Source organism: Nipponia nippon, unplaced genomic scaffold, assembly GCF_047370975.1.
Source record: "Nipponia nippon isolate SJK-2023a ecotype South Korea unplaced genomic scaffold, ASM4737097v1 scaffold_12, whole genome shotgun sequence".
In the NCBI taxonomy this organism is placed as follows: Eukaryota; Metazoa; Chordata; class Aves; order Pelecaniformes; family Threskiornithidae; genus Nipponia; species Nipponia nippon.
Genome location: NW_028262313.1, coordinates 18,271,943 through 18,295,949, shown reverse-complemented (window position 1 = coordinate 18,295,949; position 24,007 = coordinate 18,271,943). Strand labels below are relative to the sequence as shown.

The 24,007-nt window shown below is 37.8% G+C and overlaps 1 long non-coding RNA gene across 2 annotated transcripts; it reads left to right on the top strand.

The window, feature by feature from the left end:
- The first annotated feature begins 1,041 nt into the window (after positions 1-1,041).
- On the top strand, positions 1,042-22,763 carry LOC148056734 (uncharacterized). 2 transcript variants are annotated; one of them, XR_015702774.1, is made up of 3 exons: positions 1,042-1,958; positions 2,062-2,165; positions 19,325-22,763. It is a non-coding gene; the product is annotated as an uncharacterized LOC148056734 (long non-coding RNA). The 2 variants fall into 2 exon arrangements; XR_015702773.1 differs by adding an exon at positions 16,034-16,101 and having other exon boundaries at positions 1,042-2,165.
- Positions 22,764-24,007: the final 1,244 nt, after the last annotated feature.

Sequence of the window (24,007 nt, the reverse complement as noted above, 5' to 3'; positions counted from 1 at the left end):
GTTCCAATGATTTGTACAATGCTTTACAGGGGAGACCCATCTCCCCCTAAATAATTCTTAAACAGGTTTTTAAACCAGAATATTTGGGTTTTGGTCTTTTCTGAAGTTGTTTATCCCTGTTTTCTTAATAAAGTTGATTAAAAACAAATGTTGTCTTAAAAAGCTGTAGTGAAATTCTGAGTTTCACTCACAATTCAACTTGGATGAAGGATAGATGCAATTTCCATTCTTCCTCAGTCTAATACCCTTCAGGTAAAAAATACTCAGGTTGCCCTGAGTGACCTTGGTTTATTGAGTTACCTTAGTCTCAGGAGTGACTGGCACTGATAATTATTCAAAAAAAGAAAAAAATTAAGGCACAAGGTATTCTTAAGATTTCTTAAGTGCATGTGGAACAGATAAAGTAGTGCTCTAGTATGCCCAGTTTCACCCCACTAGGTTGCTGGGGTTTTTTTGTACTTTTGTGAGATACTTTTAGTTTATTCTCCTTCCACTAACACAAACCTCTATGAACCCAGAAAGAAGCTTACGATGCATTGCTTCTCAATCATATTTTCATAGGCCAACAAGTAATTTCTAGTATAGCTGAATTTAAATGTTTGTGAAAACTCTTCTGATGTTCTTATCAACACAGCATCATCATCAGCTCTTCCTGAGGATGAAAATACATTTGGAAGCATCCGCTGCCAGGGTAATGCGACTGAAATGTTCTCCTGAGGACAATAAGCAACCCCTTTTAAGGTAGCAATGATACGGCATAAATGTAGTCTCTAAGGACAGAATAACTGATGCATTTCCCAGGGGGACATTATGATTCTGCTGCAGAAAGCTTACTGTGAAAAGATAATGCAAATAAAGGCTGTGTGTAGGGTTGGGATTTTTTTGCCCAAAAACCTCATTTGAGAATGAGCTTCCATTTTACAAAACCTGAAGACCTAGACTACTTTACACAGCCCCATTAGGAAGAGATTTTTTTGTGGCTGTCTTGATAGTGTATACATTTTAGGTGGGGATGTCAGCATGGCTATCATTAAGGTTTTCTGATACTTTTCTTTTAGTAACATGTAGTTCTCATTAGCTCATACTTTTGCCAAGCAGCTATGTGAATTTTTCCATTCTGAATGGCTCTTCTAGTTTTTTTATACACACACATATATTTCCTTTAGGTTTTTTTTTTTTTTAATTTTATTTCATTAATTCAGCCAAAGTAGTTGCAGAAGTCTCTGAGAGCTAACCTAAGGAAGTAGTATAGTGCTGTTTTGTTGGGTTTTTTTAGTTTGGATTTTATTTTCCCTTCATTCTTTTGAGCCTTTGCTTTTTGAAAAACTTAGACTTTGGTGCAGAAACTTAATTGGAGGGCCTTTAGCTTTACTATGCCTTTACTAACCCTGTGAAAACCTATCCACATTTTCTAAATCACAAAACTAAGAATTTTTGTTAATTCTTGGAAAGGTACAATGTTATTGTAGGTAAGCCCTTGACAACATTTTTGCCTGAGCAGACTGGATATTTTCTGTTCTCACACAGCATCTACATGTCCAGACTATTAATGAACTATCTCTTCAGACTAACTGAGCATGCACCAACTGCCACAGCTTTGGAAAGTGAAAGGACTGGAAATATGCCATCCTGGAGTGCAACAGCTGCTTCACGATGCTTGGAGCTGGAAGGAGGGGTGCAGAGAAAGAGCTCTTGGTTAGAACTGGGAGCTTGTGTTCTTGGTAATCCCCTCCTGACACGCTGGAAAAAAATAACTGATTGAATTGAACATGGTAATAGGGCAGGATCTGTGTGTAAGGGACATAAGCCTAAAAAAGGAACAGCTAGTGTGACCTTGGTCGGGGAACATTAGTTTTAGAGCTGAACAGCAGAAAAGGACATGAAGCAGTGCCTGATGGAGATATAAAGCTGGCTTAGATTGCTTAGATTTCACGGCATTTGCTGACACAACAGAAGTGGTGAGATAAGAGGACCTTTTGTGATGTGTAGACATAGCTTGAGACTTTTCAGCACTGTAGGGAAAAAAAAAAAAAAACAAAACATTTTTTTTTGCACTGGCAGTTGCTGGGCTCTTGAGGAATGGGGTGGAATGGAGGAGAGTAACAGCAGAAATTTTAGAAATGGAAGTTAAAGGTTGAGAATTCAAGAGGACTGCAGATATGAAGGTGAGTAAAAAGGGCTGAGAGGAGTCTGAAGTTTCAGGAGGGGGAAGCGGGGGACCCAGGAGACTTTCAGACTGCAGTTGACAGAATAAAGATTAGGAAGGACAGAATAAAGATCAGGAAAGAACACAGTAGAAAGAATCAAGTTTCAGAAATAGGAAAAAGAATTTATCCACTTTATCTTCTGGACTCTGAATTTAGAGCTGGACAATAGTAGACAAATTAGCTGCTAAAAGTGTCAGACTGCCAATGTCGTGCATGCGAGAGAGACGGTGACCTGTTTTACTATTTTGCTGCTGCTGCTACACAAAGAGTTGGATTATTATCATCCAATGTCTAGCTGTTTCTTCAGTGAGAGTCAAACTATAAGCGCCTTAAACGTGGTCAAATTTTCAAGTAACCAGAGATGGGTTATTGTACAATAGAGTACAGATGATACTCACTGCCTTGTGTTTATACTGACTGAACCCTCAAAAGCAAAGAAATGGACATTGGAGCCTTGATAAACAACTGCGGACTTAAATACTTTATTGAAAAACCCTTATGATATGCTTTAAAAAAAACAACAACTTTTCCATTTTTGTCCAAACATATTACGGAGGATGCTTTAAACAATAAATGTTTCTGATTCTTTCCACCTTACCAGGTGACTCTCTGCCAAAGAATTTGGACTCCTATGTTCAATATCATAATTTCAGATTCATATTTTAAAGATTCTAAGTAACTTAGGTGCTTAAAGCTTCTTTGAAAGAAACAGTAACTTGTGCAAGTTTAATTTTTGTATTTTGTGGAATTTATCTTCAAATATTTGATTGAAGTTTTGAGAGGTCTTAAAATCTAAAGAAATACATGGAGAGTTCTTTCAGATAACTTAAACATGGGATAGGGAAAGATTTTATATATTTGCATATTTTATTACTGGACATTAAAAGAAATTTTTCAAATAAATGCTAGTTCTTTTGAGTCTTCTGCCCATTTATCTGTAAAAAGATCAAACAGAGTATGCAATTTCCAGAATGCTCTGACTTCCTAAGCTGCACGAAAAATATTTTAGTTCTGGCTGTCCAATGAAAGTTACTGGAGAATGTTCTGTGTTTTAATTGGTCTCTACTGGTTTTATGCTCAAAGGACAGTTTCTTTAAGATAGCTAGCGAAAGTCTTCTAAGAGAAACAGCAATCAATATCTAAGAGGGGTTTATTAAAGGAAAATGTTACCTTCTTTGTCTAGCTCAGTTTAAAGTTTTGTACATTTTTTTCAATGTTAGTCACTGAAATAATTTTTGAAATTATTAACACTGCTCTGTCTATAATTTTATTTTCTTTGTTGTTTTCTATAAGTGACTTCAATATAGGATAAAAGTAACTGAGTGACTGAAATTTAGATTGAAATCCTTTGCCATTTCTAAAAATAGACTTCCCGCATACCCCAATGCCTGAACTTCTTAGAATTGTTAAGAGTAGTGCCTACATCGTTATTGCTGTGCATTGGATGCATCTGCAGAGGGTTAAAGAAAGAACATCTTAATGCTTTAAAATTTCTTCCATTTAAGACTTCACAGCTGATAATAGATGTGTCCTAGTAAGAACATGCTACCACTGTCCAAATATGCAAGTTGATTAAGTATAAATAATTTTCCAAGTGATTCTTTATCTCAGGTTTTGTTGTTTATATCTGCAGATACCTAAAAATTGCTGTGAGTTTGTGCATATTTTGGCTGTAGTTGTCCTTTACCTCATACCTCACATCACATACTCCCTGACATGGAAAGCTTATATATACAATTTTTTAGATGTCCATGCCCTAAAAACAAAGGGTGATTATTGATTCTTACTTAAAAAAAAAAAAAGGGTGATTATTGATTGTTTCTTTATGTAGTGGATTCAGGCCACTATATAAAGTTAGAGCATACTGTTTGAATGAGAAGTTTTAACACGTGGAAATAAAGGGGGGGGGGGGCAAGGGAGTCTGCAGAACTTCAGATTTTGTTGGCAGGTGGAAACTCATTAAAACTGCACATGCTTGAGGAGGTAGTATATATATTCTGTACTGCTATTGAGGCAATTCTCACAGAAATATTCCTGTTTCATCTGTCTGATAAATGGTGATCTTGGAAAAGAATGTGGTTCTTCTCTAGGCAGCTGTGCAATTCACTGCTTCATGCTTCCTTTCTCTGTATGCTATAAAGATGAAGTCTATTGCCTTAGACATTTACAAATCAAATCTTTTCATATGTCACTAACTGCTTTTAGAGAAAAGCACAGATGTAAAATCCCTGTTTGTCTCTGACGAGTGGCTAGCCAATAGGCTACTGACAGCAAGGCTCACCACTGTTTAATCAGAATCTATACTCAAGAGCATTACTGCAGTACTTTCCATGGAAAGTGTATTGCTTAGAATAGCTTTTCTTTTGAATAGTAGAAAACAACACTACACTTAAAATAATGTAAAAAGGACAAAAACTGTAGAATATCTAACTTTTTATTGGAAGTCCTGCGCTTCAAAGCAAAAAATATCACTCCATCCCCCTCTCCTCTCCATACAGCTTTGTAAGAATTCTGATTGCTGCAGCTGGGATGTGGGTTTCTAGCTGCACTGCAGAAATGTGTAGGATTTGGGGGTGGGGGTGTTAGGGCCTTGTTTGGGGGGGGTTTTTTGCTATTTATGGAATCACAGGCATTTCTTTTTGCTGCATGCTGGTAGGACTGCCAACTATACATTTGGGGAAGGACGGTAGGTTTTGAGAAGGCTGCTGGGAGGGTGATGGCAAGAACACTGCCTGAATTTCAGTTGTTTTTCAGTCATTGTTGCTGGACATACACTTGCATAAAGCTTCAACACATTTAAAAATAGTTCGGGGTTTTTTAATTAAAAGGTAGTAATTCTGCTGCTCTCTGTTTCTCTTTGTGAAAGCAGATAGAATTGAATACTGTTTGAATACTGTTTTCTTTTCTGGTCTTAAATTGTAATGCTTCATAACATGAGTCCAATAGCAGAGCACTTAAAACTAAAGCAACAATGTCAGTTTGATTTAGTTTAATCTAATTCAGAGGGATAGAGCTTAAATCTTATAGAACACATATGGTGATCTTTATTTTTATCTTCTGTTGTAATGCAAAACTTAAACCAACAGTCTGAGGCATTTTAAAACTTTAAACTGAGAAGGATGCCAATCCAAAGACTGGTCAAAATTAGGACAAAAGCTAATTTTTGAGCCTTTCAGCAGATCTGGAATTGCCTTCAAGAACTGACCTGTAGTTCAATATTTTTGAGATATAAAGATATGAGGTGGCATAGAGATTTCTATAAAGTTCTTCACTCCACAAAAGCACAGCATATTACAATTGCACGTGATAGAGTGGTCTTTTTTTGTCATGTAGCAGGAAACATTCTGAGTGACTCCAGCATGGTTTTGTTCTTGTCAACAAGATCATTTGAAGAAAAATAGTTGTGCTTCCACAATAATAGTGTCTCTTGTCATAGAATTGCTGAATACTTGGTTCTGCTACAAGGATTTTTATGAGAGAGGAGCAAGACTAATTTACAAACATCAAGAACCACAACATGATAAACCTGGCTATGCTTGGATGTTTAGAGAATCTGCACTGTCAGTCTAGCTACAAATGTGCTGTGGCAGTCAGGAACACTTGCCAAACCTCACTGCAGCCAAAGTCCACTTTACTCTAAAAGGCTTTCTTGTTTTTTGTTTTTTGGGGGTTTTTTTGGTTTTTTTTTGAGAGGGACAAAGGCTATAAAGTCTGACTTGATGTATTTTCATAGAATCACAGAATCGTTAAGGTTGGAAAAGACCCTTGAGATCAGCGAGTCCAACCGTTAACCTGTCACTACCAAGTCCACCACTAAACCATATCCTTGAGCACCACGTCTACCCTTCTTTTAAATACCTCCAGGGATGGAGACTCAACCACTTCCCTGGGCAGCCTGTGCCAGAGCCTGACTACCCTTTCGGTGAAGAAGTTTTTCCTAATATCCAACCTAAACTGTAGTTCCCCGGATCCTCCTTCCGACCCTTCTTGTAGAGGGGTGTCACATTAGCTAACTTCCAGTCACCTGGGACCTCCCCGGTTGACCAGGACTGCTGATAAATGATGGAAAGTAGCTTGGCAAGCTCCTCTGCCAGCTCCCTCAGTATCCTATGTCTCCACTATCTGAGTATTCAAAAAGTATGAGTTGAGGCCCTTAAAATCCTTTACAGCTATTCAGTTACATAGACAGGAAGTGTACACTTACATTTCTTTCATGTTGTATTTGAGTTTGGGAGTTCTGTGACATACAAGAGAGGTAGAGAGAAAGAATGAAGCAGCAGCAGTAAAGGACTGAAAAAGCTTCTAAGCTCATCTTAAAAAAATAAATTGCATCCATCCATATTGCCTATGGGCATTTTTAAATTCCTGACAGTAGGTATCCAACACCTTTTTGATAGTGTTTACCTATAAATGTGTATTGCTATTCACTAGTTAAGTTTTTGCATGGATACAAAATGTTACAAATGCATAATTGTTTATACCACGGACCTACATGAGTTTTGATACTGACATTTTTGCAAACTTCTATAACTCTGTCAGCATAGCTTTTAGTTATTTGTCTTGTTTTGTATTCTAATTAAGTATGGAAATAGCAACAAAAACTAATAATGTATGCTCCTGGGTCTGCTTTTATCATGGCATTTATTTCTCTCTTCACTTAAGAAGAAATGCACATTGTTACGGCCTCCTTGACATCTTTGTGAAAGCATGCTATTACAGCTCTCTGTCTTGGACTTTTTTCAGCATCTGCATGTGGACTTTTTTGTTATTGTTAAACTAGCAATATCCTAAGACATCTCCCAAAGTATTCCCTATCAACATTTTGTCCTTTTGATGCAAAGACTATATGGCATTTATACTGTAAAGTTGGTTTAATTTGTTGCTTCTTCAACAAGATAACTTTCTGATTTTTTTTATTTAAGTACATCCTCTTCTTATCTCTAGCAAAAGATGGAGTGCTGTTAACTGTGCTGCATATAAATGAGACTGCAGTTCTGTAATTGGAAAGCTAAGCACAGTGTAATTATGATCTATGAATTGAACATTATGTGTATTTGAACACATATGTATCCCAACTACTGAGTTACAAATCAGTACTAATTTCTACAAGTCAAGGCCTGTCTCTGTCTTGAAACAGCTGCTAAAGGCAGAAATCAAATATATGGAGACATCTGACAAAAATTCAGATGCTGGCAAACTGTAGTAGGTGCTTTCAAACACCACCGAGTTCTTTTACCGGTATTTTTGCTTTGACTTTTGTCAGTGTAAAGGCATTACATGATTCCCTCTGAAAATAAAGATATCTAAGAAAGATGAAATAAGAGAAAAATCTATAGCTGAATGTATTGTTTGACTCTTGTCTAAGAGAATAGTTCATTGCTGCAATCGTCTACTGAGCCACTCTGTGCTAGCAACTCGACTTCGACTGCATTCTTAACGAAATAGTTGTGCTCTCTCCAGTCACAAATAGGATTTTTATAGTAAGACACAAAGGCAATGGATTTTACTTTTGATTCCACAAGAAAAACTTGAGAGCACTCAGAACTCAACACTTCAGCATGTACAAAGCAGATCGGCTTGGACAGAATGAACCAAGGAAGGGAAGGGGAAGGCATTTTACAGTTAATGCAAGAGTAGACTACTACCTAAGACTTACGTGTATGGCTATTTCAGGGTTCATTGATCTTTGTCTTCACTGAGTACTTCCCTGTTCATTCATAAAATGATCACTTTCACTGGTAAAGAGGCAACATTGAAAATAAAACAGCTCTAAAGTAGCTGAGGTAGTGATAAAAAGTGAGGGAGATACTCTTAGGAGGGGTTACGCTCATGTAAAACTATGACTGGAGCTAGATGGATTGCTGCAAGACATCTATGCAGAACTTTTTTTTTTTTTCCTTACTCATTTTCTGTATTTCTGCTAACCTGAGGTTTTCTGAGGGAGAAGACAGGAATAGCCACTAAATCAGACCTCAGACTTTGCTTCTCTCACCCCTTAATGAATGCCATAAGAACCAGCCTGCTAGGTCTCTCATTATCAGGTATTCATGATGGACTTGAAATAACTTTCTTTCTGAAGCTTTATCAGAAACTGACCTTTTCTTAAAACCTTTTAATAAATTGTCACTTTCTGATGAAACTCATCTTGGAAAAAATCCTGCCCAACTATAATTGCAACAGTTTGCCTTTAACTTTTATTTTAGACATAAATGTATGTGTGTGCGCGCACACGCGCGCGCGTGTGATTATGCACCTACAAACTCACAACCCTTACAGCACTACTGATCAACCATTATTCTTCTGGAATCTTAGTTTTATTTTCAGCAATAGTTTTTTTTTTTCTGATCTTTTTGTTTAACTGAAAAGCTCTGGGAGCTATAGATAATTAATTAAAGCCTAGCGCACTTATGCTAGTATTTTCAACTTCTCAGTGGGCCACCTAGATTTTGGGAGCAAATGTGCAAAAACCTCCGTCTCTTTTCATGCCAGTCTTGTAACAGAGGAGCAGTTTCATGGCTGTGTTGCTCCTTTTACCGTCTCTTCACAGTAGTTGCACCTAGCATTTCTTGCTTTATACTGACTTGAACAGTTACTTGGCAGACCCGTGGTCTGGTTTGTGGTTTTTTCATGTGGCAGGAAACAGAACCGAGCCATGATTACCTCCCATGAGAAGAGAAAGGAGAAAACAGAAAAGAATTAATCTAGTAATGTCTAATATGGTCCTTTCAGGGATGACACGAGAGATGTGCATCTGATATACCATCCCTTCCTCAAGATCATACTGAATTAAGATACGTCCTGAAATTATCTTTCTTAGCCTGCTGGCTAAGGACTGCCTGTAAAGCCTCCTTAGTCATATATCTAGGGCTACAGGCACATAAAGCTATGCTATACTTCCATTATTCGGACATATTTTTTAAGTCTGTTGAACTGTTTGATACCTAGGAAAAACACTAGATTTTTATTCTTAACACTGTAGCTGACACACAGTATTAGGAAAATTGCTTTTTCTTGTTCTACTTTGAAAAATATTCAAATTAGGTATCTTAATGAATGTTTCCATCTGATTAGTTCTACAAGTTGTGACAAATACAAGTCCTGTGTCAGAAACAGAAGTTGTCTTTTTCATGTGCCAGGTGTGTGTGTATATGTAGTGTTTGGCTAAGCAATTCCTAGCACAATAGAAATAAGAAAATAATAAATTATATCTGGACCCCTTCTCTACTAGCAGTTAGAACAAAATACTGAAAAATAAAACAGCAGCTGCAGTCCAAATCTATTTATATTCTCAAACTTGCACCAAGCCTTAGATGGTTGAAGCCCTGTGTATAAAAACTGGTACAACCAAGCTCTCTTTAATTTCCTGTTTCTTTAAAGTTAAGGAGTTTCTTCCCGACTGAGTAAACAAAAGAACATGCTCCAGACATTTTCCCTGTCTTTGACCACCACCTGTTCCCACTGTAATCTGACATCCAGATCTCTCGGTGACAGCAGTGACCTCCCAGGGTTCAGCCTTAGCTACTGCACCAACTTTCTTTGGGAGCAGGGGAAAAGTGGAATCTGTACCATTAGCTCATAGCAGTAACCTCCGCTTGGTTTGAAGCTCCATGTTACACAGCGGGTATGATTCACCACAGGAAAGTAAAATGTACCAAGAAAATCCATATAAATACTTGAAAGATTTAACATTTATAAAAGTATAATCTCAGGATAGATGGCATTGTATATACCTCTAAGCATCACTAAAATAAGCATAGTCTCCTCAGGAGCCTGGCAATACGTCATATTTGTTAACTCACAGTTGAGGAGGAATTTCTGCATAGTCATTACAAATACAGGGACTGGAAGGGTTTCCTGGATCACCAAATACAGTGCTTCATTGCTGTAGGCAACTGTATCATATAAACCGTCCATAAAGTGATACGTTTCATTTTAAATTAATGAATTTTGCTCTTATTCATTCTTCCTCGGAGGTAATTCTACTTCCTCACTTGTCTAATAGTTAAGAAGCCATTTCCAGTCTAAATTTATTCCAGGACATGCCATTCATACCTGTTCTTTGCTAAAACCAAAACCCAAACAAACTAACCAACAACAAACCACCTTTTCTTTTCATGTTTCCTCATGACATTTGTATAATGTCTGACATAGTAACAGACTGATTCACTGTAAGTTTTCAATTCCAATTTCACTGTATTCCAATGTATTGTATTTAATTTTTCCAAACAGAAAATTAAACATAATGACAACATCTCCTCCTGGACATAGTAGGCCTGGATATGAGTTATACCTTAACTAGATATATTGATTCATGAATACTCCTTAGATTATTTATGAGTGGCTTTACAGTAGGGCATAAATGACTGCGGACGCCTAAAGATACTAAAATGGAATGAGACAATATTTGGAGAGTTTTTTATATTGATTATTGTAAGGCTGAGTTGGTCGTTCTTGGACCAGTGAACAATTTACAGACTTTGACAGTCCATACAATTCATAATTTAGAAGTATCTGAAATTTATTCTTCTGGATCTTGAATCTGGCTAATCCAACACAAGTCAAGGTCACTTGATTTCAACATTAATTTCCTTGATTCAGAATAGCACATAATCCTTCAGTCAGAAGCTACTACTAATACTGGCAGCATCTAGATGGTTAATTTTAACTTAATTTAACACATCTTTCTCTACATTCCCTCACAAAAAATACCAATATGCTTTATTATCTTGTACCTCCTGCTTCAGTGTCCTAATTCTTGAAACAACATGTTTTTAGGTGATTCAGGAAATACTCAGACCACTCTTCAGGCAAATTGGTTGGTATTTCAAACATCACCTTTTACCATTCACCGTTATCACTGAAAAGTACACAGCTGTGTCACACCATGGAGAATTATGTTTCACTGCACTGGGACTATAAAGGAAAAAGTTATGAATACTTTATTAATTCATTTTCTTTTCAAAAGCGCATAGTTAGGCCCCTCAGAGTGTATTCCTCAAGAGTAACAATTTATAATTGCAATGAGTTAAACAAACGCAGAGGTTTGAAACATAAAAATTACATTATTTATTATATTTTGTAGTGCTATTTGTGCACTGTAAAAAGGGAGTGAAATCAGTAATTCACTGCATACAGAGTGCTTGACTCAGCAGTGCCAAATTGGGAAGACTCACAGTGCTGGAATCTGAGGACCATCAGGTGGAAAGGTCTGCAGTTGTCCTTGTGGATATGATCCTGAAGAGGTGTCTGTTGTTGCACCATTTCTTTGGAGAGGACTTGTATTATATTTTTAATGCCTTTCTTTTGATGAGCATTTGATTTCTTACAATGTAGACACAGAATAAATTCATGTACTAATGCCCCACCGAATCACTATTTCAACTCCTTTTACAGTGATGTACAACCACTTCTGTGATTGCTATCACCATGTGCTTATTTGCTGGGAAGGTCTCATTTTCAGGCATTTATCACTTCACTCCCTTCATAGTCTAATTTGGAATGCAGTGTTGTCCATTAATTGTCTATAGCTGTGGTGGGTTAGCCTTGGCTAGTGGCCAGACTCCCACCCAGCTGCTTCCTCACTCCCCCTCAGCAGAACCAGGGGCAGAAATAGGAAGAACACGGACAAGAAAGCTCATGGGTCAAGATGAAGGCAGGGAGGTTGCTTACCAGTTACCGTTGCAGGCAAAACAGACTTGACTTGGAGAAAATTAGCTTAATCTATTCCAAATTCCAAATTAAAATACATTCCGGTAGTAAGAAAACACAAAGAAAAACATTAAAACACCTTTCTTCCCGCCCCCCCCCCCCCCCGCCCCACTTCCTCAGGCTCAACTTCACTCCTTCACCCCCAACTCTTCTACCACCACCCTGCCCCTGGAGCAGCACTGGTGGGGTGGGAGCTAATAGTCAGTATACAGGGGTCTCTTTCTGCTGCTTCTTCCTTCTCACCCTTTTCCTTGGCTCCAGCGTGGATTCTCCACAGACCATTGTTCCTTCAGGAAATATCCATCTACTCCAATAAAGGGTGCTCCACAGGCTGCAGCAGGGGGTTCTGCTCCAGCCCAATGGGGCACCTCCTCCTCCCTTCAGGTTCCCTCTGTTGTTTCTCACTCTTTTTGTTCCCTCCTCCCTCTCTTGCTCTCTGGCGTATGCTTTCACAGAGCACCACCAGCTTTGCTGACGGGCTCAGCCCTATCCTGCGTTGGGTCCATTGCAGAGTCAGCTGTCCCTGGCACGGGGCAACCCTGGCCTCCTCCCACAGAGACCCCTCCTGCAGCACCACTCCCCCCAGCTACCAACACCTTGCCACATGCACCCAGTACAATACCTAAGGCTTATGTTCCTGTATGATCTTTATTTAGTATTGTTATTTTAAATTGACAAACCTGGAGTTACAGTTATATCAGTCTTTGTTATCATCTTGTCAGTTGCTTAACAAATACATTCCATCATCTCTGTGGGAGTTCTAGTCATTTAGATGGTAATTCCTGTTTCACAGGTATGTTCTGCACTAGGTGCCAAATATAATCATCTCTAGTATTACTGGTGATAAATTTTAACAGTTTTCATGTCCATACATTTGTGTGTAGTTTTATTATGTAGGAAGTATCTAGATGTAAACTAACATCTCAAATCTACGTGGGCCATCTTCCTTTTGAAACTTCTTAATGTTGCTGCACATCAGATATGTGACAGCATTACAAAGCAAGAAATAACATACTGATAGATTGGTCATGTCTGTTACCACCAGTAATTATGGTTATCAAAACAGCAACCCAGTTTTCATCCCTATCTGTCAACACAGTTCATTATGATACTCAGAAGGGAAGCACAGAGGAAATGCCAGAGACTTCTCTGTCTGTTAGACTGTGCTTTAACTATTAAAACTGTTTCTTTTCGTCCATGCTTTGCATGTGATTAGGACCATCTCCAGCTGCACTAGAATGAATATTCTCCATGTTCTTCTATCCCATCTGTTAATGTATCCATCAAAATATCTATGCCATAAGGATCTTCAGATACACCGGTACATGGGAAAGCTCTTCCTTAAAAAAAGAGCCTTATATGGGTCATATGATACAATATTGTGTGTCTCAATTCCAATTAAGAAAGTCATCATTTTTGAGTAGTCTAAGCTATGATTGAGTATTTTTATCCTGGTCTGTTTGTGAAGGGTTCTATGATCTTGGTGCTGTAGTAGAAGCGATTTTAAAATTATTTTTTCCCCTATAAACTTTAGATATTCAGGATGTTTTTCTACAGACTGTCAGCCAGCTGCAAATTACTTTGCAGTTGTCTATCTACACTTACAGATTGGCCTTCAGGGAGGGAATAGAGACAAAGTGAGAAGATGGCATTAATGAAAGCTAGACAAGCTTTTCCACATTTTGTATTAGACTCTTAATCTACCCAGTCTCTGCCAGATCTTTTCCCCAAGTAAGTGCTTATGATGAAAGCTTTTCAGCCACTGTAAGGCTGTAAAAAGCAACAATAATTTTAGCTGATTTTTTTTAAGTTATTTTAGTAGGCCTGTTATAATTTTTGTATAAATAAAGAGTGACACGTTTGCAACTCTTTCTATAACTTTAAAATGTTCTTTGCAGAATTGTTAGAGTAATATAATCACAAGTTACTTTTTTGGTTTCTGAGCATTGGTTAAAAAAAAAACCAAAACACCATACCACACTCCTAGCGACTTACAGGTGGTGAAGGAAAAAAAAAAAATCAGGAAAAGATAAAAAAATTGTTTGAAAAAGTAATGGGATGTTTTTGAAACAAAGAAGAGAGACAGTTTAAAAAAAACCATTATAGGCAATAATCCCCAATTAAAGAGAGAACAACATTCCCCAAATCTTGAGAACTAGGAAACCTGAGAAAAGCGTGCAGAATCATCCTTCCCAACCCAGTCCTTCAGTGTATTTGATACATTGTGATTGCTGTCTCTGCCAGTGAGTGCTTACTGCTCTCCCATGACTCTAGATTCCAGATGTTTTTATTTCAGAAGAGATCAGAAAATGCTAGTATAGATGACATTTCATCGTTCATGGATTCTTTTGTAATCAGAGATAGGTGAAGGTTAATTAGATTTAATACAGTGTTATTTCTTTTTTAAACAGAGCACAGTGATTTCCAGCTGGCGCAGTGTGTGTAACCCAACTTTTACATTCTTCTGGTCTGTTCAGTAAATAATGAGATTTCTAGAACGGCAGAATTTGCTGCAAAGACATTGGGCTGGGACTCACAAGACTTGAAATTTATTCTTCAGTCTACTGCTGACCTGCTCTGTGACTTCTATAAAAATCACTTCAACTCATTGCTTTCATTGCCACCCTTTGCTGTAGCTTCTTTATATAGGTAGTGACCTCCTAAGGCAGTAAAGCAACTTTATAATTGGAAGTTGGGCTCTTTAACCTCCTCAGTGTAAACAGTGGCACTCTCCCTCTATAACCATCTCTACATCAATTCAGTCCTGTTAAAAATATGATCCATAAGTAGTATAATACAATTAAAATGCTTTCACCTTTTTATCAATAGCAAAATTCAGTGCAACTGACACTTACTGTGAAATCAGGGTGATGAAGTGGCTTAATGTAAAGTAAGTTTGATGGAGGTGTTCCAGTTGTCCAGTCAACAGCTAACGTCAAAACCTTACCACTTAAGGGAATCCTTATGGGAATTCTCAGCACAGGAAACAAGGAATTAACAAGCAGAACAAAATAACAAACCAGTCCCTCATCTCCTACAGTCCTTCCTGGATAAGACTGCAGTCTTTTCTGTGTCTTACTCATGCATGTGCCCCCCCTCCCAGCTTTTTTTGGGGGGCAGGGGGCAGAAGAGGAGAAAGACCCTCAGATTCAAGGCTTTCTTTAATAATGACCTGCTAAAAGGAAATGTAGGTTTCTATTAAAGGTTTGTTAACATCTGCTGTGATAAAATAGCTCTGTATTAACAATAACTAAAGCTCTCATTTTGCCTTTTCTTTTCTTAACAATGATCGTTACAACAATTTTGCTGTCCTCTAAGCCAGAAAAAGTAGAAAACACGGAGAGTGGCAGTAAGAAAAAAGATGTGATGAATTGCATTCAGCACCAGAAGTATGTAGGGAGAAGAGTAAGAATGGCTGTTAAAGAAATCACATCATGAAAGATAAGAAATCTCACAGAACATCAGTCATTCTTACTCTGCATGTTTGCTGGCACAGTAAAGGCAATAAAACAAAACATACTCTTTCCTTTGTGTAGCAGACAAAAGCAGGATCTGAGGAAAAATAACAGTAGAGCACTAGATGGTAGTCAGCTAAAATAAAATAGATTCCAGTGCTGCAATTTGCAGTATCCTGCAGTGTTTGCAGAAGTTTTTTCCTCAAGCATTACTAATGTTAGAACTTTAGACAGCTTCCTTGAGTCTTTGTGGAACATGTTGTGTTAATTCCTACAGTGTTAAAATGATGTTTTGGTCTGACAATAGTATGCAAAACTCCCAGGAAGGCTGTGTTTAAAACATAAAAAGCTACAAGCAATTCTTTCTAAATTGCTTCCTCCTGTTTTAAGATATACTGCACGTTCAGACATTGCCACATAACATTCACTATAGTATCCACATAAGAAATGCAAAATCTTAAGGTCTAGTCAGCAGTCTACTTCTATAGTAGGTTAAAGCAAATGAGTACTACAAAATGAATCTCTAACCTGTTACATGCTTCCCCAGCTTCATCCTATGCTTGCTATACAGAGAGACCGTTTGTTTAAATAAATAATGATAATAAAACTAATCATCGTCTTGGCACATGGTAACACTTACATGGTGGAATCAAATGTCTTCAGCAGGACGGTTGATTGCTCTCCGGGTAGCAACACAAGGATCCTTGCATCGGCATTTTCAGATGGATCAGGTGAGACTTCCCAAACCACTGTTCTGCAAAGCAGGGCTTCATCATGTGTAACAGTTACTTGGGAAGACAAATGCCATAACTCTGAATGTCCTCCCTTCCTCCTCCTTACCCTGAGCTTTTATTGCTGAGCACGATGTCATATGGTATGGGATATCCTTTTGGTCAGTTGGGGTCAGCTGTCCTGGCTGTGTCACCTCCCATCTTCTTGTGCACCCCCAGCCTTGATAGCCTTTACAAGTCCAGAGTTTAAAAAAAAGTAGTCATGATAAACAATATTCATTTTAAATCACTTGATCTAAGCCTGAGATTTAAGCTTTAAGCAGTCTTTTTCAGATTTTAAAGAAAAGCAGACTTCACTGCACAGTAGTTAATTCTGCAGCTACGGGTGGGATTGATCAGTATCTGCAACTATGACCAAAACTTGAAATTGCCAAATTCATGATATTTTAGATCTGAGGTTTTCAGAAGGACAAAGCATAGATGCTATTAATTTCCATCTTAAGAGTTCCATCTCTAGAGTGTATCTTATTCTTTGATGTGTAAAACCTGAGGTGCATCCAGAATGAGTACTTACCTGTGAAAACATGGCAATTAGTTCTGCATGAAAGCAATTGAGTAAAATTCAAGAAGAGGAACAAGCTCTTCTGTCTCAAAGATACTGTCCCAGAACACCCTCCTTCCAGAAGGATGTTCAAGAATACTGGGAAATATTTAACAACAAAGGCAATATTTATTGGAAAAATAGAACAGTGGTCCTCAAAGCACTCAATTTTTGGTCTAGAGGGTTAGAAAAAACAAACAGGAAAACAAAACTTTTAAAGTGTTAGGTCTGGAAAAAATGGAAATGAGCTGGAATTTATATTCTGAAGAAGAACTAAAGTAGAGCAAGAGAAGAAAACAGCTGCTTCAGGAATACAAATGCTAAATTTATTAATGCAAGAGAGGACAGTATGATTAAGTTGTTTAATGTACTGTGTAAAGCACCAGAACAGTTGGCTTAATATATTTAACCAGGAAGGCTAAAAAAGCCGTGAGTCCAGGCTGGAGTAAGTTCATAAATGGGTTATCTCCCCATTCTTGGACTCCGATTGTTTTCAAAAATTTTTTTTTTTCCTCCTCATGCTCAATCCTAGCAAAACTGTATTGCAATACAGAAGTACCTCAATAATAAAAATTCTAGTTCCAGTCAATGCTGAGTTCTAGCTGACTGTATCATGCTGTATGTATTCTTGGCATTCAGCTGCACAGCCCAAGCCAAGTTAATGAGGCTTGCTCACCCCAACAGGTACCAGAGCATTTAATTATTTTACTGTATTCTTATACAGTTAATCTCAGCAAAGCCTCCTTCAAAAATCAAAATAGAGCAGAAATACTAAAACTTTACATAGGAGAGAGAATATAAAATATAAGTTTTATTCTAGGAGTGAAAAAAAAAAAATGTCACCAGTGAACTCCAATAATAGAGATATAAAGGATGTGGGGATATACCCATATGCTTTCCATCAAATTTTACAGCACTTTCTCATTGTAATTCACCCCCAACCCCCCAACATGTTGAATTTCGTTGCTTTAATCATCCTCAGAGTGACAAAAAAGTTAGCAATATTGTCTATTATTTATATATATTGTCTGCTACTTACCCTCAAACCAGCTGCAGTGGATGAAGGAAGAAGGGGAAGCTTTGCTATTCTGATTCTCCAGAGAGACTCTGCGAGTCTGTATCAGTGGCAGAGGGCTGGGAAGAATTAGGGCCAGCCAATTCATAGCAAAAGGCCCCTGAAGCCTTTTATTCATATAAGCATATATATGTATGTATGTACATACACACACACAACATGTAGCGGGAGAAACACCTAGCAGCACTGCCTCAGAAGGAAAACCAGATGAACTTTAACACATACACAAGAACAATTTCTGTTCTCACAGCCACAGTACATTCATACAATCAATAAGAGTTGAATTTGGATCACTGAGTATTGAAAGTGATCCATGTATGCCGTAAGGAATATATCACTGTGGAATGGTAGACTGCTTGTGACATAAGACAATAACGGGTCTTTCTCAAGAGAAAATGCTGTAGAGAACAAATGTCATTTCTCTGCAGGGAGTAAATGAGCAAAAGTCTGCTCACTGGGACTCTCTCTCTCTTCCACACTGAAGAATTTAGTTCACTGGCAACACTGTCTTCCTCTACATTACATACGCTTCAGTGAAAATAGGAGAGTCTTCCTACTTCCGCCTTAAGGACAGAATAACCTTAAACTTATTCCAAATGGAGTTATCCCTTAAAAGACCTTGTAAGAAGTCTTAACAATCAAACATGACAGCAAACTGCATCATCCACGGAGAATGGATAAACAAAATACTCACCAGTGAAGTGATGAGCTTGCAGGCGATATACAAATCCAACTTTTTTTCCACAGTCACATAATGTGCTACAAAACAAAGAGATAGATAGGAATGTTTTGGAAGTGCAGCTATGGTAGTTCTTGGCTCCTTCGATCCTCAGGAGAGGTTAACCAATACAGAGTACCATACTCTTTCTATTGGCTATAGACAAAATCTAAAATTAAACCAAACTTTTGTGACTATTGCTACATATGCTGAAATAATCTGTTTTATTCTGTGCCTACAATTACCCCAAAACATAAAAGAAATTGCTGGATATGTTATCAGTTATACGCTGCTTGCCAGTCTGAGCTATTTACTATGCTAAATTATACAGCTTAAGTACAAAAACAAAAGTTGCCAGAAATCAGGGAGTTCAGAAATTGGTAAAGCAGAAGGGGTGGGAGGCATAAGTTAACACCATTAGAAGCAATGGATAAGGGTAATTCAGTGTGTTATTCAGCAGGTAAGTAATTCAACATTTCATTAATTTGAATATAATTTAGCAGACACTATCCTGCGACAGCTACTGTCAAGCAAACTACTATTGTTTTGTCGGTCTCATTGTAATGATTTGTGTTTGTAGGATAAGAGCCCTAATTTCTAAAAGTATCATAAATTGAAAAAAAAAAAAAAAAACAAAACATTTTATGTACTTGCATTTGGATTGTAAATGGAGTAAGTTGCTTTTATACCATTTCCTACTTTTTCTTAATGCATAAACTTCCTCTATAACTAGTTATCTTAAGATTTTAATTTAAAAGTTAATCTTCTAAAAATGATATCAATTAATATAGTTTTCCTTGTATTTCCCTATTATCTTCTGTCCTTTTAGTTCCATGTTTTCCGTTGTAATGGCTCACAGCTCTACTGCAGGCTTCCTAGTGGAGAAACAAATTTGTGCCAGCTTGCTGAATAACCTCAGTAATGTTCAGTCACTCAGAACTTCTCCATCTGTGTGTCCATCCATCCAAAGAACCAGATGCTCTGAAAAAGCCTTATCCACCTTGCCTGATGTATCAGTATCTGAAATATGCTGCTACCATAACTGCTGTTTCCAGCCCTACAAGCAAAGGCAACAACTGACCTACCTGGAGCCCTCGGCTGTTTGGCTGGTCAGGTACAATGTTTTCTTTACAAGTCAACTGCTTCTGCTGCTAAAGGGAAGCCTGCAAAAGGTTTTTATGACTTCTTTTTCCCCACCACAGAAAATGAAATCGCTAACTGGAAGCATTATAACAAAAACTAACAGAAAGCAACCTTTTCACCAAGGAAGAAGAGAAGTTCAGAGAATAGGTAGATTTCATCAGAATGAGAAGCTAAGGTTTCGATGCATAATTACTGATCTGTTATTTCCATTGGTTTTCCACTAATAGGCGTTTAGATAGCTCAATTATTTTATTATTGAAATTAGATGATGAGATAATTATATAAACTTCCTTTCTAAACTTGTATATATTCCACTGACACAGGTTGCAGAAATAGTTTTGCCAAGAACTTGATGATTAAACATGAACTTGCTTCAACAGATATGAAGAAATGTCCTTGATTCTTTGTTAAACATCCGTGCAGCTTTTTTTAGTTCAAAATACATAGGATCTGAATCAGCAGCTAATCATTTTCCAAAATATTTGGCTAGTAACCTGAAATTCCTTCTGAAAATACCTTACAAGAAAGTTTCCTATGCAAAAAAGAAAATGTGTGCATGATATGTGTGCATGTAACAATTTTTGCAAGAAACTTAATTATGTTTGATTATCGTAAATCGTTGCACCTTTTCTCTGTTATACTCCCTTGAGTGAACAATTGCTTCTGATCAGAAGCTTTGGCAAAAATATTGATTAAGCCATGTAATTAGAAACAAGAGGAAGATGTATATGAATTTCAAGGCTCTGTTAAAGTACAAAGTAAGCAGGCAAAAAATATTTCTGATTTATATCTAGCAGACAGATACTCCCGACCATATTACATTTCAAAGCATTGCAAGAGAGATGTTCATTACATAATATGGTCAAAGGAGTCCAGTGATTAATCCTACAGAGCTAAACATCTTCGGTCCAACTAGTAGAATATTAAGAATGTTGTAGGATCAGTTTAAAAGTGACTATCACTAAAGGGTGAAAAGTTACTGAAACTCGGTATTTTCCTTTATCAAGGAATTTTGTTGAAAATGCTTTACTTTTAAGTGCTTTACTACATACAGCAAATCAGCTTTTAATGAAAAATAATAGAGTTACAAGTCACATAAGCCAATGAACTGTGTTAACGAATAACACTTGGGAAAGGTGCCTACACATTTTAGTAGCTTAATTTCTAGTTGTTAAGATAAACATTCCATCACTTAAGCATCAAAGCTTCTGCCTTGGGCAACTATTCACTGCTGGAACATCTGTAGAAGACAAAGTTACTGCCTCCCAACTGTTTGTTATCAGTACTCTTTTGCCAAAAATTGCCAGCCCCATAGAACGTGATGGTGCTCAGCCAGCAGAATGGATCATACAAGAATTCCCTCGTCCGATTCACTATAAAGTTAGCTAAGTTAACTTAAATCCAACTGTTCATGCATTTTGGTGAATCAAAAGAAACGGCAGAATTTCTTCTAAAGATTAAATGTTTAGTGTTCAATGTTGAGTACATTTTCGCAAAATAGTAAGAATCAAATTTAAGGATTAAAAGGAATTTTAAACTCATCTCAGTGTTTGTCTGCACCCTTCTATTCTGAACCAGCTATAAAATCAAAATTTTATATTGTCAATCTTTAAGTGATTTGCTGCATTAGGGCTGAGTTAGATCTTTATTGCTGGGTATTTACAGCTGCTGCAGCGAGAATCAACAGCAAAACTCCCCAAGACTGCTATGGCAGCAAAAAAGGCATCAAGAGGTGTGGCCGTGACACTACACAGTGCTGTTCTGCAGATATTCGTCATGCTTTTTACGTTGTGTTGATATAAATAAGCACAGGATATCTAACAAAAACATTCAAGCAGGAAATTTGCAATTCTGTCAGGAGCTTATCCAATGTCTTCACTTGACCCTTCCTCAAAGTTCTCATCTGGAAATTGCAGTGGCAGTGTTTTGTATTCACAGCTGGGGAGGAACCTGGATCTGAATACTCTGGACTGGATTCTCTTGGTCTACTGTTTGTCCCAACGCAAAAAGGACAAATAAAGACAGACATGTAGGAATTAGAACCATACATTATGTATGGCTGGCACATTCATTTTGCCATACACCTCATGGTGATGGGACAAGTTGACTGAGAAGCCGTGGCAGCAACATAACTCGAGCAAAACTGAGCCGTCAGGAACAGGAAAGAGTTGGAGCTGCACCATGCTCAGTCCTCGCCATCTGTAAGTCTTTGGCCAGAGGCGCAGGTTCTGTCCCCAGCAACTGTAACCTGCATCGGGTTTAGATGCCGCTGCATCATGAAACTGCACCCCCTTTCTGACATAGCAGTAATTCCCAGTTATAGTCTGGACTGCAGGAATATGGCGTTAAAAACATGAGAAGGGAAAAAACTCCTATTCAGAGAATATCCTTGATAAAGCAGCGGTGTGTCCTGTGTGTCAATTAGGCCTAGAGAGATATGGTTTTTTATGTAAGACAGAACTGTTGGGTTTAGTCTTACAGGTGGATTCATTTATAAATGCCGACCCTGACATATAATCTTCAATAAAAGCTGTGCTTCTATCTAATTTCCATCTTTCAGCTGAGACATTAGTATTCCTTATTCAGTTTTCTTCTCTCTCAAGCATTACCTCAGATTAATTGGCACTGTATAAAATAAGTTGCTGGGTGCACAATGGTAACCATGGTAGCCTTCATACTATCTTCACAATGCATATGTAATTCAGTCCTCAGGAAAACATAATTAGTATGTAGCATAATATAGCCTCTCTAAACACATCACCGTGGTATGAAATACACACAATCAAAGCAAACGATGCCTACAACCTCCACTGAACTGGGCTACCATTACTGAGCAGTTACATTACAAATTAATATACTATTAAGTAGTTTTGCTGCAGCATCCCCAACTTGCATACCGCTGCTTCTTTAACCGTATGTCTTTTCTTTATGACCAAAAGGTGGCAATGTTCTACTTATTATCAGCTGGCCTTAAAAAGTCACTAGACCTGTACTCACGCAGGAACAGTGAAATCTCTTTCCAGCCAAGCCAGAAAGCTATGCATCATTAACAAGCGTGCTTACTAGGTCCCAATACTTTGGTGATGACACCTTCGGTTAAAGTGACACAAATATTAAAATACCGTTCAAATTGTAATCCAATGAGCTGTGTGAAAGTACATTCATGTGTATCTTCTTATGAGGAAAATTAAAAGGCATATGCAGCTTAAAAACAAAGTGTGTTCTCTGTTACTCATCACACATAATCAGGCCTTATTCAGGATACTCCTGACGTGTTTGTACAAGGCAATTACTGCTGTGCAGTGAGGGAACGTTTCAGTAGCCTGGCTGCTCAGAAGATGCCACCTAGCCACTTGAGATTTTTACAGAAGTGTATTTCAAGAAATGTAACTCATCTGAGGTGGCCTCCATAACTCATTTGGGGATTTGCGAGTTCTGAATACTGAAAACGTCTGCCAACAGAGCCTTACTACCACACCCACGCGGACTGTCAGCACCCACAACAGCATGGAAGAAACAGCGGGCAGCTGTTATTTTTCTAGTTAGTGTATCAACAACTGCATTACTTATTTTAATGGAACAAGTTAGGAATAATCACATGTAGGAATAAACTGCTGCCCTGGTGCTGGGGCCACTCCTATGATTACCAAACACCGGGTGTCCCACACCCAAACATTCAGACATTCTTTCCTTAAGACACTACATGAGAAAGCTAAGTGACAAAAGAAAGTATGTTTTTCCTGGTGTTTCACAGGGAGATGTTTTTCAGTATCAGCAGTAAAATGGGAACTTTTAACATTATTTTTTATAAGTGTTCATGGTACTTAGGCTGCCTGACTGCTTGCTATGGAGTTATATAGTTATATAGCTAGCAAAGGCTAGCTAAGGAAGGAAAGCCAGGCAAGAGAGGAAGAGAGTCTATATAAGGAGCATCCTTACAAATACACTGAAGTAATTGTCGAGTTTTGAACAAAAAAGATGGCGCTTCTTGAAGCCAAATCTGATCATCATTCTGATGAGGCCGAGGAGAAAAAGTTACAGTAAGAGATCTAGAGAAACAAATACATTTTCAAATGCTGCCAGCTAATATCTGTTAAATTACTATTAGCTACAAAAAGGAAAGTGAGAACTGCTTCTCCACAGAACAGGAATAACAAGAGGAAGGAGATGTCCAGACATGTACAGGATAGTCAGTACTTAGCAGACATGAAAGTCATTTAATTCCTTATGTGAATACGTATTGATTTAGTTTACTGATGTACTTTCATTAAGTGTGGGACATCAGCGTGTCAGATGAAAGGCAGACATCCACTACACCTCTGGTAAAAATTTCAGACAACTTGTTTTGGACCCCAAATCAACTTGGCAA